General features: G+C 40.6%; 1 protein-coding gene across 10 annotated transcripts in view; it reads right to left on the reverse strand.

Moving 5' to 3' along the window:
* Positions 1–18,472, reverse strand: part of APBB2 (amyloid beta precursor protein binding family B member 2) — a 379,350-nt gene that overhangs the window by 224,746 nt on the left and 136,132 nt on the right. For 9 of the 10 annotated variants that reach the window (XM_018049390.1, XM_018049388.1, XM_018049395.1 and 6 more), the window contains one exon: positions 2,360–2,479. The exons of the other annotated variant lie outside the window; for it this stretch is intronic. The gene's annotated coding sequence lies outside the window, so the exon portion shown is untranslated. The remainder of the gene's footprint in view (positions 1–2,359; positions 2,480–18,472) is intronic. 10 annotated transcript variants of the gene reach the window in all.

The following is an 18,472-nucleotide window of genomic DNA, read 5'->3' on the forward strand; positions in this document are numbered from 1 at the left end:
GAATCTTTTAGGCTTCTAAGACCATATTACTGAAAGATATAGCGTGGAGAACAGATAAGTGCACAATATCTAAACAAGTGATCACCCAAGGGATGACCAGGTCACTAGAAAGTCTGGCGGGAGGAAAGAGCACAAGCAGAAGGCAATGAGTCCAGGCTCAAACTGCGACTCTGCACTGCCAAGTTACTCTGCTGCTTCAAGCCTCAGTTTTCTCATCTGTGAAATGAGGATGATAATATGAACTTTCCAAGGCATATCCCACTTGAAGCAAAGAACTAGTAAAGTCACAACGCAGAGAGTGGCACAGAGTAGAACAAACAAAATCCATGTCTTTCATCGCTGAGAACAGAGGAAGTCAAGGAGAGAAGGCCAAAAGAAATAATCGTATGTGCCTATTACTGTTGAAACTTCTTAAATGGCAATTCCTTAAGAAAGGGAGGAAATGTCCACACTGTGAGTGGGAGAGAAGGAAGGGCAGGAGAGCCAGGGCAGGCGAGCAGTACTGATGGCCCTCGAGGCCTTGCTCACACCCCCTTCGGCTTGGCCCAAATGAGCAGGTCAACACTTGTGAATTTCCTGACGTAATTCACTTCTTCTGCCCCAAAAACCCAAATTTTTAAATTTTAACCATTTTAAAGGAAGCATTTCCTTGAAATATATTAGACTGACCCATAAGCAATCACGGGCTTCCCTGGTGGCTCAGTTGGTAAAGAATCCACCTGCAGTGCAGGAGACCCAGGTTCAGTCCCTGGTGGGGAAGATCCTCTGGAAAAGGGAATGGTTACCTACTTCAGTATTCTTGCCTGGAGAATTCCATTGCCAGAGGAGCCTGGTGGGCGATAGTCCATGGGGTCACAGAGTCAGACATGATGTGGTGACTAAATCACCACATAAGCAATCAGCATTTTTGTAGGTCAAAGACAGTTGAATATGAGCAATTTCATATGGTTCAATCGTAGTACATGCCTTCAAAATATTTCTATGGCAGAGATAGGCAACATTTTTTCTTAACAGGTCAAATTGTGGATATTTTAGGCTCTGAGGGCCAAGAAGCAAAAAACAAAGATTAGGCAGGTAGCCATTCAAAAATATAAAAACCCTTGTTAGTCCCTACAAAAACAGGAATGGGCTGGATTTGACTCAAGGGCCACCCCTTGCCAATCTCCGTTTTACAGTATCACAAGGGTAAACTTTTTCTGATTATGTTCACTATGAAAATCGCTAATTTTAGGGTAATACAGTGATGCCCTTGAAGGATACGAAAGTGGACGTGTAAAGGCCATTGCTCCCACCCAGTGGCTCTAACGCTGGTGTGCTTGGTCTGAGCCCTGACTCTGCTGTCAGCTCTCCCTTCCGCTACTTCTTCTAATGACCTGGCTTATTTTAGAAGCAATTGTCTGGAGGAAGGGTTGAGGGTGGTTCTAACTTTTCTATGAAGGCAAAAAAAAAAGGAAATGTACAAGGAAATGGGGCTTAAGGGTGACTATGAATAAACATAACTACGGAAGGATGGGGAGCACAAGCACTCCAAGGAATTACCCAAAGCACATCCCTGATTTGAAGCCAAAACTCCAGAGGTCCAAAGGATGCAAAAAAAAAAAAAAAAAAAGTAAATACCTAAAGAGCTTGCCTAAGGTTTAGAGACTAAAGTGGGCAAAAAATAGGTCTGAGACAGACTATACTTTATAGAAATAAGAGATCATTAAATGTGCAACGACCATGTTTCTCCTAAGTTAATCAGAGTGGGATCAAACAGGAAAAGGCTGCGTTTGTGGACATTCCCAAAAGACTAATACTGGAAAAAGGGAACTGTTGTGAGACACAGTAAGTCATCACTGGGGAATCAACACTTTGCTCCTATGGAGAATGGTAAGATATTAGAGTTGGGAACTCTCTAGCCAACATGTATTCAACAATGACATACCCTGAGGACCACTTCTGGGTCCATGAATTTTTTAGTTTCAAAGGTATTTTTTAAGTCACTGGGAAGTGTTTCTAATTTATGGCATTGCTATTGATTCAAATGTTATATATTGCAATGAAAAAGGAAAGCTTCAACAAACAAGCAAAAAAAAAAAAAAACCTACCTATGTGTAAGTGGATACACTGAAACAGAAAAGAGAGACTGCTGATACACACTTCTGGTCTGTCTTATAGGGCCACTGGTTTATAAAAATCCTAATTTAGGTACCATTTCCCATCATTCAATATTAAAAACTTACCCTAGAGCAATCCATTCTCCTGCATTTCTGAACACTCTCATGTATAGCTTATAAACCTTCACCAGTTCAGTACCCTACCATATTCTACACAGAAAATTAAAGGGGGGAAAAAAGAGAGAGACAAATCCCATACGTACATGAGCTGCCTGGATGACAGTGAGCCTCTGGGTACCGTCTGCCCATAGCGACGACCAGTCAGCACATTGTCAGGGACCCCGGCAGTTTCCAAGTACTCAGGAAAGACTGAGATGGTTAAGCTGTTATAGGAGGGAGACAAAAAGAAAAGAAAAAAAAAAAAAAACAGAAATTAAAAAAAACAGATTTAGGATAATGATTGCATTTTTTTTTTCATTAAAATGCTAATGATGACCACAAATTTCCAGATAACCAGGTTGATGAATTATTCATGGTCACATCCAAGATGAAGTCTCCCTGCCATTGCCGGAAGGCCCAGAGCTTGCTGATAATTAGCATGTGGTCCCTCTACTGAGTGTGACAGAAGCACAGGTGACCGCAAGCCTGTCCGTCAGTGCTGGCCCTCAGTGGCCCTCATGAGAAGACCAGACGACCCCATCCACACGGATGCCTTCTCATCTCACTCTGCCTTCACATCAAGGAACAGCACCAGCCTGGCTCTCTGCTGTGACATCTAAACTCATACCCTATAAAAACTTGAAAAGCTTGAAAGAAGACATGAGATTTTCTGTACTGAGCAACAAAAAAATCTAATTTTTTTAAACTTTTCATTGAAGTAAAACATACAGAAAATGACACATACCACACATGGACAGCTCAATGAATTTTCTTAAACTGAACACACCAGATCAAAACCCAGAACATTATCAGCACCCCAGAAGCCCCACTTCGTGCCCCCTTATAAAGGTACTACTATGCAGGGATTACTTTCGCCCAGTTTGGTAGACAAATTGATTCACTGTCCTTATCAATTTTTCACTTAAAAATCATTCATTGGACACCTCCTATATGCGAAGCACTGTGCTAGGCTCGAGAGCTACAGAGATAAGACACTGTCTCTGTCTTTTAGGAAAGCAAAGTCTACTGGGACCGAGAAATACACACAAATGATCCCCAATGGGCAGTGGGATGCACACAGTGACTCAGATTCATGGCAAGCAGCCCAGAAACAGAGAAGCAGGGAAGACTTGCAAATACAAGGGATGCCTACATGTCCTCAGGCTGAGCAGGACTCAGCCAAGTGGGGAGTGGGAGACCGGACAACGGAAAAGGCAGCAGTAAGAAACTGCACAGTGTAATTCAGCGTGGCTAGACTCTCCAGGGTGAAGCCAGGAAAGAAGCTGGAGCCAGACCGCAACTTTGTATACAAATTCAAAACCTTTGAACTGGCTGCAGAGAGCCACTGATGGATCAGATCTGAGTTTCAGACACATTTCTTTCTGGATGGATTCACAGAGGGCAGAGCAGAGGCCAGGAGACCAGAAGGGCCAGTTTGGTTGTCAGGTAGGAGAGGAACGGGCAAGATTAGGGCATGGAGGTAGGTGGGGAAGGAAAAAGGGGAGAAGAGTTAGTACTTGAAACATCCAGACACTAAAAGAACCACCACATGGTACTTGACTCCATGCGGGTGGATGACAGTGACAAGAGAGGTAAAGAATACTAGTGAGTGGACAAGTTTAATACGCAAGACAATGGGTTTAGTTTGGTGCATTAGAAATCGAGATGTAGAAGATTTGGGTGAGGACTTCCAGATGTTCTTGAGTGCGAAGGCTGGCGAAGAAACCTGAGCAAAACATAAAAGTGGTTATTACATAGAAAGTAGCAGAAATTAGACTGGCGGGCGAGATCACTGAAGGAATATGGGTAGAGAGAGACAACTGGAGGATTAGCGCTAGAAGCAGAAGCCTAGAGAACACAGTGATAGAATGGAGAGAGGAAGAAGACCTTGTGAAAAAGATCAAAGAAGATAGTCAGAGAGGTACCACGGAAGACAGTGAGATGATTAAAGATAAGAAACGAAAGATACAGCTTTGGATTTGACACTTCAGTAGCCATGGGCCACCTTGATTGAAGGTGGTTTCATTGAGTGGTGGAGGCAGCGATAACAGCAAGTGAGAGAAGAGAAAGGAGAATGAACAGTTGTTGGAAGAGACTGGTGCTAACGGAAGTACACTGATTAGCTAAAGCAATCAGTAGAGAGAGAAAGGGTGAGAGTTCAAGAGGGAGAGGTAAGGACAGGATAATGACCCAGAGAAGGTGGGTAAAAGGGTCAGGAAGACAAATGAAAGAACTGACCTTAAGAGGAGGCGGAATCCACAACCCTCTGACATTAGAAGAATATTAGAACTAAAGGAATAAAACAAATCTGGTTATGGTAAGTTTGAAGGTAACAGCATTGGTGGGATATTAGAGGCAATGGGCCAAATGACATGAACATTGTAGACGAAAGAGTTGCCATGGCTCTTTGCGAAGAATAAGCTGACACACAAATGGTTTGATGCCACAGATCTTGAAAATCTTGGTACTGGACTATCCTCTAAAATTAAAGTAGTCTAACCCTGTTTTAAGGTAAATAAACATAGCCAGTACGAATCAAGACAGGAAGGGGCATTTGCAAGATCAGCACACCCACAGCAGAACCTATCAGTACTAAAAGAAACAGCACACAAGCAAAAGATTCAGATGAATTCTCTTCTTAAAAGGATTTTCGATCTCAGTGCCAACCTTTCCAAAGATTTACACATAGTTTCATTAAGTGAAACCACAACCTACTATCCTATAGGCTTCTTAAGATGCTTCCATTCAGACACCTTCTAACATGAAGTCATGGCATCTCAAAGAAAAGGCAAGAGGAGGAGGCTGGCGCTGGCAGTGGCACCTGCCCGTGATTTCCTAGTGAAATGTCCCTTAAGATGTCACCGTGTTCCAGTCTCTTGCCCACGCTTCCACCTCAGCTTCTGGCAAGTCTGGAAGTGGGTGGAGTAACTCGGCTCTTGAAAAGAGCTCCAACAATGCCAAGCGTAGCAAGGTTCATTAGAAAGTCTAATGCGATGGAAAACACCTTATAAAGTAGCTTTTCTGTTCTCCAAGCAACCTTTGTGATCTCACAAACTCCAAGGCTGCTCCTGAACTAGTCTGTTTTGGTTACATGACCATATCTACTGGCCATCGTTGAAGGATGACAGAATTTCAGAATTGTAGATAAACACATGATTATCCTTAAAGTCAGCCAGGACAGAGAAGGTTACAGAGCCACTGGATGCCTACGGACTGTGCCATTCATCTCTGCATTCCGGGGCACAGGGGATACAGCAAGCAGTCCATAAATATGGAGTCAATCGATAAACCAATACATAAGTGAAGAGTTCTCACAACCAGGAGATAAAAAGGCCAATTAAATGGTGAGGACAGAATTACTCTTTCTATTCCTTCCTTTCCCACCCTGATGTCAGAGCCAAGCTGCAAATCACTTTCCATCGCACTCACTTTCCTCTCCAAAGAAGAAACTCTTTATGAACTCATAAATAAATATTGTGTAAGTAAGAGAGTTCAGAAATCATGAAAAACAATATGCCTTTTAAAAGGGAAAATAAGTAGGTGCAAACATTTTGTGCATACAAAGAAATAGAAATTGCCCACTTAACATCCATCTGCCTTCTTTGTCACCCTTCAGTGAGGACAGAACATCATTACTCTTAACAGCAGGGTGCCTTTCCTCCTACTGCTCATTCACACAGCCACCCGCTCAGCTTCAACCCACTGGGGCAACAGATCCTAATGAGATAATCAAGTCTCGCTTCCTTAAAAATTCTGATCCTGACATGTATTTGTATTATTCATCATCTCACTTCTTTTACGGCACATAAGCTCCGAGGTATCACCGATCGCAGTGAATACATTTCAAGAAGCACACTGCAGTATTTTCTGGAGACAACTTTAAGGACAAAGTTCCCAAAAGGAAGTAATTGTAGGTGGTTGTTTTGTCTGTTAGTATGCACTCTGTGCCATGCTTCTGAACTGTTAAAAAATCACTTGGTAACTTGGTCCTGGAACACTGACTGTTTCTGCCCCTCTGAACAGCAATACATCGAGAAGGAAACAGATCCAGAACACTGCCATCTTTTTTCTATTCTTGATTAAGGATCTAGGAGACCAGGGCTTCCCTGGTGGCTCAGTGGTGAAGAATCTACCTGCCAATGCAGGAGACACGGGTTCGATCCCTGTTCCAGGAAGATCCCACATGCTGTGGAGCAACTAAACCCATGACCACAACGAAAGAGCCTGTGCTCTGGAGCCCACAGGCCACAATTACCAAGCCCTTGCGCTGCAACTACTGAAGTCTGAGTAGACTAGAGCCTGCAACAAGAAGCCACCGCAATGAGAAACCAGAGCCCCGCTACTAGAGTAGCCCCCCGCTCGCAGCAACTAGAGAAAAGCCAGCACAGCCAAAAATACATTAATTATTCAAAAAGAGAAAAAAGAATCCAGGAGACCAAGATGAACAATACACTATGCACTTGAATGCAAGCCACCAAGGAGAGGAAAGGAATATTTATGCCAGTACACAAAGTGTTTAGTGTGCAACTTTTTAATTACTATATTTATGATACTATCCATAATATATTCACTAACACAAATGGTCTCTACAGGGACATCAATCCTCAACAAATACATTAACGCTTCCCTTCTCTCCCCCAAATTCTTATTATGCTGACATGGGGCAAAAATGCCAAGAATTCTCTCCAAAATAAACATTCCATGTCAACAAGCACTTGTTCTGCTATCTCCCTTTCTAACCATTTTATGATAACATAATCACTTTACTTAAGGACTTGCTGCTATTGCCCTAAAAGACAAATTTGTAAGCGAAATATTTTCCTATGAATGATGAATCCATATATTCCTACATTTTCAATGTAACATCTTTTTTGCTATGAAGGCGAGTTCAAGCTACTAGAAAGTTGGTTATGCTAAATTCTATAACTCATAATTCTCTGGTATCACCCTGCATTATAATACTGTATAATTTCTGCTTTTTAGAAACCTCAAGGAGTAAGACATGATTATGATGAAGATTTTCATAATAGCTAAAGGACAACCCATCTAAGTAATAAAACGGGTTTCATTTCAATCATATTGGATTTTTTTTTTTCCCTAGAAGATAATGCCTTCTCAGAGAGTCCAGAAAATGATTAGTCTCTGGTGGCACAGAATCATCAATATGCCTATCAATTATCTTGCTCTATTAGAACATGAGAAAGATTGACTGAGGAAAAGACGGGAGCCCTGTGGATACTAAGCAGATGTTCAGTTTCTACCAGCATGAACTGGATGGGGAGTTCCTACCAAAGCAACAGGACATTCTGGGAACCAAAAGGAAGAGGCTGCTGAAATTCAAACACCAAGGAAAAGGAGAACCAAAGGTGAAAACTGAGTCACAGATCCAGGTCTAGGGCTAAGTGCAGTCAGGCTGAGTGGAAGATGAATGGATGGGACAAAGGGACAGGATAAAAGGCTGGCTCTATGTGGGTGCTGCTGGGAACCCACTGATACCACCAAGAGCGGCCAGTGGCATGACCGCCTTTCCGGGCACAGAGGGATGTCTGCTCCTCCACTCAAAGGTCATGAATGCTACATTTTGGGAGATGTTTTGCCTGCCTAATTTGGTTATCTCCTCTCCCTTGCTATCAGGAGGTGAGTTTCATTACTGTTCAAGTATCAATCTTTCCCTTCCTCAAGTCAGCTATGAGTCTGGAAACCAAATAAAATTTAAAAGCCTAAGAAAACTAAAACTTAAAATACCAAGTTCCAGATAAGCTCTGAAGGACACAGTTCACATTCTGAACCCATACTAGGGCAGCCAAGATGTCTTTTTTTGTTTATTCCTTGGTTCTTGTAGAATTCAACTCCTATTCCTTAAGACTCACAGGAAGTCATTTAGTACAAACGTAGCCAAACCCAAAATGTCCTGGGGTGTTATTAGTAAGTGACCATGCCTCAGTTTCCTCATCCATAAGATGGATATTACAAGATGGAAATAATAGTAATATTTACCTCCTACAGTTGTCATGACGCTTCTCAGGGGGCTCAGTGGTAAAGAATCTGCCTGCAATGCAGAAGACCTGGGTTCAGTCCCTGAGATGGGTAGATCCCTTGGAGGAGGAATGGCAACCCACTCCAGTATTCTTGCCTGGAGAATTCCATGGACAGAAGAGCCTGGTGGGCTACAGTCCATAAGGTTGCAAAGAATTGGACACAACTTAGCGACTAAGTAACACACACACACACACACACACACAACACACACACAACACAAACACACAGAACACACAGAACACACACACAGAACACACAACACACACACACACATACACGGTTATTTAACAAGGACTTCCTTTAGAGACATTTAGCAAGCTGCATATCCAGGAACACAACTAAATCAATCGCTCTGATGTGAAGTATCTGTGGAAATGTGGAAATAAACTCAAAACCCGGAGAAGGGAGGGCTTTGCCACTAGATAAGTAGCTGCAGGCAAGTCAATTGGCCTTCTACACCCATCTGTAAAATGGGTTAATGATACCTATCTTGCAAAGGTATGAAGAACGACAAATGAAAGGCTTAGACAGTATAAGCAAATGTAGATTAAACCTTAATTAAATGGAAACACAGTACCTAATGCCCTATGACACATAGATCTTTATTTAGAACTGAGAAAGTCATCTGCCTGATGGTTTCTATCCAACTCTCACCACCTCATATGATAAGATCCTCTTCCCAAATTATTTTCAACAACCTTTCTTTGTATGTGTTAGTCGCTTAGTCGTGTCTGACTCTTTGCGACCCCATAGACTGTAGCCTGCCAGGCTCCTCTGTCCATGGAATTCTCCAGGCAAGTGGAGTGGGTTGCCATTTCCTTCTCCAGGGGATCTTCCTGACCCAGGGATCGAACCTGGGTCTCCTGCATTGCAGTCAGATTCTTCACGCTCTGAGCTATACGAAAGCCCCTGTTAATAAAATGTTTTCAACATCATTGTTTAAACAGGAAGTACAAGTATTATTGATCTTCAGGTTAAAAAAATCAGACTGCAAAACTCTGGCCACCCCCCCCACCCTCCATCATTATGATATTCCCACTTTCTTTCTTAACTTTTTCTTAATTCAAATGATTTATTTTCCCCCTTTCCCATTTTTCTTTATTAAATCTTTGCTTGCTCACTGAAAGTTATGTCATTGCAATAATAGTAACTACCATCTTTATGTAATTTAGCAATTTACAAGGCACTTTCATATACATTACCTTTATTTCCCTTATTCTTTCTTCCCTTTATTTGCCCTTGCTCCACTTTTCAAAACACAAACAGAACTTCCTAAAATCAGTGAAGAGGCCATTTCTCTCCTTCTGACTGCCAACACATTAACATACAATAGAGTTGTCTAAATCAACTTAGACTATATACAGTATACTTAAATACTGACACATCCAAATCTTCTTGCAAATAATGTTTTTTCCTTAGTGATGATCTTTTGAAGTTAAAATAGAGTGAAAATCATGTAAATGTATCAACATGTTAAAAAAAGACAGGAAAATTTCTTTAAGTACCATGAAAAATAGTAAATGAGAAATAAAAAAGAAAAGAAGTAGTAAAAAGATTTATGGAAAGAAAAAGAACAAAGTTGATGTTGCTTTAACTTTCAGGAAAATTTCCATTATCTGTCTCACCAGACCTATTTTTCTCCAAGCTCTGCATTAAATAATCTGATCATTAAATCTGTGAAAACCACAAGGGATGCGCCCATCTCATTAAAAAAGATGATCTTTTAAGCTATGATAATGAGAAAGAGCATCTATTTTTGGTTTTAAGGGCAGAAGTACTTCCTGCTTGTTGCTCCGGAGGCAGCAACACTTCTAGTAAGCTTTAGCACAAAACAGATGCCTGGCACTCTTTACTGATCATGATGAAAACAGGAACCTTCAACTAGAAATGTTTCCTCTCAGAGGCTCTGCATACTCTCAATCTTGATTTGTCAACAAAGAACATGAGGTGTCTGAAACAGAAAAGTATTAATTCTACCAAGTGAAGGTAAACAACATTTTTCTTAAAAAAAAAAAAAAAAAAGGATTTGGCAAACTCTAGGTTGGGAATCAGATCAGATTCCCCTATCTTCAATTCAAACCCTACAGGATACAAAAACCTTTAAAGTTTGAATTGGCTTCCTCTTGGCTTAACAATGGTTCAATAAGGTCCATAGTAATTTTACAGTAATTCTTGACATACCTTAACATATTAACATTAAAAAAAAAAACATTTTTCTAAAAAATGTTTAATGTTTAAAAACCGAGGAACTAATAAAATTTAAGGAAAAAATTGAAACAGAGGTCATATTTGGTCCTGATTCTGCTGTGGCATTTACAAGGTCAATAACATTAGCCTTTGCACATTATGAAATCTTCTGCATTTTGCAAGGGATATTCTGAGATTTTATCCTAAGAATAAAGAAGGATATCATCGTCTGACATTCATCTATAAAATCTATAGATATATTTCATGAAAACTCAGTATCCTACAGAATATACCTGTCTCTCTGTGTGTATGTGTGTGTTTGTGTGTGCGTGCATACCCGTGCACACATGCGTGCATGTCTGACTCTTTGCGACCCCATGGACTATAGCCGACCAGACTCCTCTGTCCCTGGGATTCTCCAGGCAAGAATACTGGAGTGAGTTGCCATTTCCCCCTCCAGGGGATCTCCACAACACAGGGATAGAATCTGCCTCTCTAGCAGTGGCAGGCGGAGAAGGCAATGGCACCCCACTCCAGTACTCTTGCCTGGAAAATCCCATGGACGGAGGAGCCTGGTGGGCTGCAGTCCATGGGGTCGCTGAGAGTTGGACACGACTCACTGACTTCACTTTCACTTTTCACTTTCATGCATTGGAGAAGGAAATGGCAACCCACTCCAGTGTTCTTGCCTGGAGAATCCAGGGACGGCAGAGTCTGGTGGGCTGCTGTCTATGGGGTCGCACAGAGTCGGACACGACTGAAGCAACTTAGTAGTAGTAGTAGCAGTGGCAGGTGGATTCTTTACCACTTGAGCTACCTGGGAGCCCATAAAATATACCCAGAACCACTGCATAAAATGCTACTAAGAAAAGAGTTTTTTGCCAGCTTGGACACAACTCAAGCCAAACTAGTAGGGAACTTAAGAAAGTGTGACCCAGCTGGGATTATGGCCGTGGAAAACCCAAGGGGATGGAAGTCATTTCTTTGAAATACTGTAAATTGTATGCTATTCTTGTGACCAGGTTTGAGGTCTGACTTGGAATTATACCTAAGAAATAGCTGACCCTTTCTCCTATCATGTACTCAAATCAAGAAAGGATGACACTTAGTTCAATTTTGACAGTGAGAGTAACAATCTTTGAATGAAACAAACATATAGTAAATGGAATCCATCCTAGAGTAACCAAATTAACTCTTCTTTAATGGACTGGACAACCATGTATCCAGGTGGAAAAACCAAACTTGAAAAGTTAATGATTAGGGATTTTTCAGGTGGATTACAATTATGTTCATAACTACATTCCCTCCAGATTCCACTAAATAAGAGTCAGGGATAAACTCACAGAGAATGGAAGAGGGGAAATTTGATGGAAAAATTTTTTGGAAAATGGAAAGCAGATGAGCTAATGATGAGTGAATTTTCAAAGAGGGACATACAAAACTAAATGTGTACTGGGAGAACTGACAGGAAGAAAGAAGCCAGCCAATGCGGGGCACAGAGCCCTAGAAAAGTACTAGTCCAGGCACAGTTACACCTCAAGTAGGGGCATGAATGGAGGAGGCAGCATGGAAGCAGCAGTGGCCACTGCAGAACTGCCTGTAGGACTTTTTAAGGAGCAAACCTCCAGGTCCATCCTGAGCCATGAAGCTTGCCAGCTCTCTCTCCTTCTACCTGAGGAGGTCGGAACTCAGGGCCACAAGGAAGAGTGCCCGAGTGGAGGTACCATTCTGAAATAGAGGACTGAGCAAAAGCATACACTCCGAATGGAAATAACTTCATTTGCTGGGTTTCTAACCAGCCCGAGAAAAGAGATCTGCAGTTACCAAAACCAGGGAGAAAGGGGGCTTCTGAAAACAGAAAATCATCCTATGGTAAGTAAGGTTCCAAGGTGACATGAGAGGAAGCCTGCCCACTTCTTCACGCATAGAGAGCCTTCACATAAATAAAAATGGACAGCAAATGGTCACTGGACATGTGATGAAGAGTCTAACGTGACAGACAGGAACTTCAGGAGAAAAGAGGGTGAATTCTGGGGGCAGGAAAACACTTCATATCCATTATTAAAAAGATATTTGCACCCATAAAGAAAAAAGAATAAGATGCTATAAAACATAAATATTATGAGAATAAGAAAGAGTTACTAGAAATTAATATTATGATCACAGAAATTAAAAATCATAGAAGGGATAGAAGATAATAGAGATATGTGTTCCCCAAGAGTAGAACAACAACAATGAAAAAAATCAGAGAAGGATAGAGGTCAGGACTTTTTTTTTAAACAATAAAGAAGTTGGAGGGAAAATACAAAAGTTCCAGCATGTCTGACAAGTAAGTTTCAGAAAAGAGAATACAGAAAACAGTGGTAAGAAAATTACCATCCACTACTTTCCGCAAAAATGATCACTATGGATGAAAAAAGTTACACACCAAGGCATGTTATATGAAACATTAGGGGATTAAAAGTGAAAGACTCTACAATCTACCCCCTACATTAAAAAAAAAAAAGTCACATATAAAATAACCAGAATCAGAAAATCATCCAACAATTCAAGAGCAAATTTGGAAGTGGAAGAAAATGAAGCAAGGACTCCAAAAGTCTCAGGGAAAATCATTTCCAACTTTAAATTCTGTATCAATCATATGTGAGGAGAGACTAAGTGATATCTTCACACATGCCAGATCGCAAAAAAAATTACATTATATACACTCTTTTCTCTCAAGAAGCAAGTGGGCAATGTGCCTTCTCCCAAAGAAAAAGGAAACCAGGAGAGATGCTATTCAGTAAACAGGTCAATCAAGAATTCCCAACATAGTAGTAAAGGAAAATTCCAGGTCAACAGCTGTGCATAAGGCCTCAAGAGCAAACAGTCCAGAAGGGAGCAGGCAAACAGAAGGCTCCCGGAAAAACATCACACACACACAAAAGAAGTGAGAGCCAAGCCGTTGTGTTTGACCTTATTTGAGAATTTGGGGATGAATAAGTAGCACATAAATAGAATGGAAAGTCCCCCCCGCCCCAAAAAAAAGAACAAAGTTTTTTAAACATGCTGTACAAAAAAGAAAACAAAGCCATATTACACTGCATAACTCGGCAATGGAAAATATTTATGGAGATATAACTATCTCAGAGAGTGAGAAGCAGGTATTTAAGGGAAGGAGCATAAAAGAAAGCTAACTCCTTCTCTTCCTTAATAGAAATGCAATATTTAATGTCTAAAAATGAAAAAAAAAATTCAAGAAGTATCAATATAAAGATATTAGCTACATGGAAGTAAATATCAGAAGAAATGCTAACTGAATTGAAAGCAGTTGCTTCTGAGAAATAGGAAATGATAGAGCAAATAGGCAAGCAGGAACTTGTAACCTATATACATGTACTAGGTTGATCAAAAAGTTAGTTCAGGTTTTCCTGTATAATCTTACGGAAAACCCAAATGAACTTTTTGGCCAACCCAATATTACTGTACACAAAAAAATACATTTTTAAAAGGGTATAAGTTATGAATAAAATATATAAACCACCTAATCAAAGACAAATTGATGATGTGAAGTTTCACTTTATACTATAAATTTAAAAAAAAAACATAATCTTAGCCTACTCCTAGTTAATCAAATTGTTAAAAAAATTCAATTGAATGCATTGCACCTTAAACTAGTAACGAGCACTCCATGAGAGATCAATTACACATAAATTGTCAACACGTGGTGATAGGTCCCTGGATACCAAGGCACAAGGGGGGCTCCTCCATCTTTGTGATCATAGAGTCATTAACCACAATTGCAAGTGGATAAACGGGTTGTCTACTCATCTACCAGAGATCCGACTGTACTTCCTTATAGTGAAGATCTGTCCTTATAGAGGGAAGAAGGACGGAGAATGTTCAACATCAGAACTCTCTTCCTATATTCGGGAAATTTCTCACCATATGAGTATTGAAGAGACACACCTTTCAACATAGAGACAAAAATGGCTGGACCTTCCTGGACTCCCTTGCAGCTAAGGCATGGGACCTAGTTTCAGCCAGCCCTGCACTGAGAGCTGGACCCAGAGGCAGGAGTAAATTACCACAGGTGAGGGCAACAGCAACAACATCCAGAGCCCAGAGGCAGGTAAGGTGGCAGATCTGGTAGCAAAAGTCAGGCCCCAGTGGTGTGGTCAGTGTAAACTAGCATGATCCTGTGTCCAGGATCTGTGATAGAGTCCACCCTGCATTGAACTAATCATAGCATATGACCTTGGCTATGAATCTGGCTGCATAGTGTCTAATTGCTCCATCCTGTTTCCAACTTCCAGCAGATCTAGAAACTACCCACTATCTTCTCAACAAATTACCTTCCTGTGTAAACCCTTCAGCCAGTCTCTACTGCATCTATCTAAGAACCCTCCCTGATACACTGCCCCAGAATACACAGGTGGAGATAGGTGACCATCTACTGAAGTTAAGGATGAAACACTTATGTTCCTTATGATACTAAAGCAGAATTAAGGACATTTTTCCATGGGAAACATGGGGGAAGGTTAAGCTTTAAGCTACAAATAAAACTGTACTGCTGGAATGTTATGGGTTAAAAGTTTCAGTGGGCTCATCTATTCTTTGTTTTCTCCCACTAGAAAACACACTCCAAGTACAAAATCACAAGCTGACTTTACATTAAGCCATGAGGACATAATCAGTTTGTGAATTGTCACTACTCACATTTGGCAAAAGACTTGTGCTCATGACTTTTGTTGTTGTGAGTGGGCAGAAGAGCAGTGGGTGAAGTAGAACAATTTTCTTTGTCTTTCTACTCAACACAGAGCTTTCTGAGAGACGAAGCCATTTGAAAACCAGTGGTCAAGAACTGCACATGAATATGAAAATGCAAACCAAGGCATGCAAAGATTTATACTCAACGGTAGAAACATCAATATTGCTGAAAAGCTACATCCATCAGCTCAGCCTACTGCAGCATATTTAGTCCCAAGACTGAGAAGGCTGAACCCGAGGCAATTTATCTGCATGTGTGTCAGAGTAACCACACAAATTTTGCAGATGAAGCTAGAAGTTAAGATAGATAGATTGGAATGAACTGTTGATCTGACCAAAAGGGCCTCATAAAAGAATCAAAATGCAATGATGACATTAACAGAAATGTGGACGCAAAGAAAGAAAGCCTCTTTCTGTGGTGGGCGTTGTTTCTGGAAACTGAGGAAGTGCTTCAAGACAAAGTATAGCTACAGTTTTTGTTAATTGTACAGAACAAGATTATACCCACCCTGTAAAGAAAGCTTACAAAATAAATCAAAGCCTGATGTACGCACATAACTTTCCTTTCTGTGGTGTTATTTCACAAAGACTTGCCAAGAGATCAATCCCTCAGTCACAGAAGTTAGGCTGTAAGGGCACCTTGGAAAAAAATTAACTGTATTTCAGTTGGTGATGTAAATGCTACCTCAAATTCTCTCAACTGCCAGAGCATCTTTACCATAAATTCTTCTCCTGTGCCGTCAGTTCCTATGAAATATCTAATGGGCGCTAAAACAAGGGTTTCATTCCACAGTTGTCCAAGTGAATTATATTGTGCTCACACAGTGTTTTGAAAAGCTGAGATAAATTTATTTTAGTCAATCCCAGATCAACCGCCTCGCCATCCCCCCCACTCCCTGTTTCTCTTTGGGATTACAATGGACAGTGATGCCACACGGCAACACGTGTATGTATCAGAGTAAATAAACAATCTAATCACCACCGCTCTGTACAGAACAAAGCACAATCCTGCTCCTTCAGTTTCAGAAATCAAAGCAGAACGGCAGCGGGATTCCAAAAAATCAGTCTCAAGAGCTTTTTCCAAGGCTACTCTTTTGAGAAACTGTGAAATAAGGGTCAGTTCCTGGTGCATAATATAAAGGAGACAAATTCATAGCTAGCTAATGAATCCAAAATGGCGAAATTCTGCTACTTCCAAAACCCACCACGCTCAAAGTCTGAGTTAATATTTAGGTATACAGAAGTGTTTCTTCGTTCTTCCCCTTCTCCAACGGCTTAAGGGATCATCCAGAAACAAGGGGTTCTATTTCATCCTGTGTAGGTTATGCTTTCAACCATCATAAGTAGCACATTTTTTTTTTTAACTTTTACTCTAAGAACCTCTGTATAGAGCTTCCCTGGTGGTACGGTGGATAGGAATCCATCTGCCAAGGCAGTGGACACGGGTTCGATCCCTGGCCTGGGAAGACCCCCACATGCTGTGCAGCAACTATGCCCTTGTGCCACTACTACCGAGCCTGTGCTCTAGAGCCTGGAGACTGCAAGTACGGAACCCAGGTACCTCAATTACTGAAGCTCTTCACCTGGAGCCCATGATTCACAATAAGGGAAGCCACCGCAGTGAGAAGCACCGCAATTAGAAAGTAGCCCCTGCTCACTGCAACTAGAGAAAAGCACACAGAGCAACAAGGGCCCAGCATAGCTAAAAACAAATATAATCCTTTTAAAAAAGAATCTCTATATGTTTATATAATCTCTAAAATACCTTCTTAATCTAAATTTTTTAACAAATGTGGTGGTGTTAGTCGCTCAGTCATGTCCAACTCTTTGTGACCCAGATTGTATGTAGTCTGCCAGGCTCCTCCGGTCCATCGGATTCTCCAGGCAAGAATATTGTAATGGGTTGCCATGCCCTCCTCCAGAGGATATTCCCGACTCAGGGATCGAACCCAGATCTCCTGCACGGCAGGCAGATTCTTCACCGTCTGAGCTACCGGGATGTCCCAACAACAAACATGGCAAGATATAATTAAAATGGCATTGAATAAATCAATATCACACAGTGTAAACTGATAGCCAGTGACATTCTAAAGAAAGGGTAAAAGGGTGAAACACTGTTGCTCATTTGGAAAAATTGGAACTGAAAGCAAGTCAAATGAAAATCAATCCTCCAACATTTACTACAAACGCAGCAGTCTAGTAGATATGGACAAGGCATGAGGCAAGTGGCACACTTGCTGCCAACAGGGAACCCAACAGACTGCAGAAACACACTCGCGGAGCACTGATGAACACTGGATCACAGGCCCCCAGAGAGATTTAAACGTGAAGGACAAGAGGTTGGACGGTCAAACGGGACCCATTTCTGTCATATTACTAAGCCTATTACACACACTTTAAAAAATCTTATGTGACACGACTATACCCACTGTTCTTATATCAAAGGATGTAAGTCAACAACACTGTCAAAGTAACTTCATGCAACTAAGAAACTTTACCATATCTTCCGTACCATATCTTTCTGACCTCACTCATTAAATTGCTGTATTTACTTTTGACCAGTCTGAGCCTCCCACTGGAGTATGAGACAATACAGAACTTTTTTAATACTTAGCTCTTGACACTACTAAACACATAATAACCAATATACTAATGATGAATGGATGAATGAGTAGTAAGTACCACAATAGTATTTATTTGGTGATTTACCTGAATACAAAGATTGATTCTTGACAATAAAACAAAGTTCAGGAGGTTTCTACAAAGCTATATTTCATTAAGAAAATGGTCAAAATTAAGAATCAAAAAATACACAAAAGAGGCATTCACTGAAGCATTGTTTATCATAGGAAAAATGGAAATATTCTAAGTCTTCATCAATTGGGCAATGTGCTATTTTATTAGGGTCAAACATGGGATAGAGTATGGAACTACTAAAAGTGACAAATATGAAGGCCTGTATCAGAAGAAAATTACGATATAACAATAATAAAATATAAAAGGTCAAAATAAGATGTATACTACAACTATGAACAAATAAAAATATATACATATGTAAAAGAAAAGTGGAACGAAATACACATAAAAACCCTTGCTTAAGTACTTAGACTTGGAGCTTATAGGTGATTTTTCCACTCTAAACATTTTGTAATACTTAATATTTATATCATTATTTATAGATCCTATTGTAAAACTATCTTGCCATCTACAAATTCTTGTAGCATTTTAACAGTGTCCAATGG

This window comes from Capra hircus, chromosome 6 (genome assembly GCF_001704415.2).
Source record: "Capra hircus breed San Clemente chromosome 6, ASM170441v1, whole genome shotgun sequence".
Lineage (NCBI taxonomy): Eukaryota > Metazoa > Chordata > Mammalia > Artiodactyla > Bovidae > Capra > Capra hircus.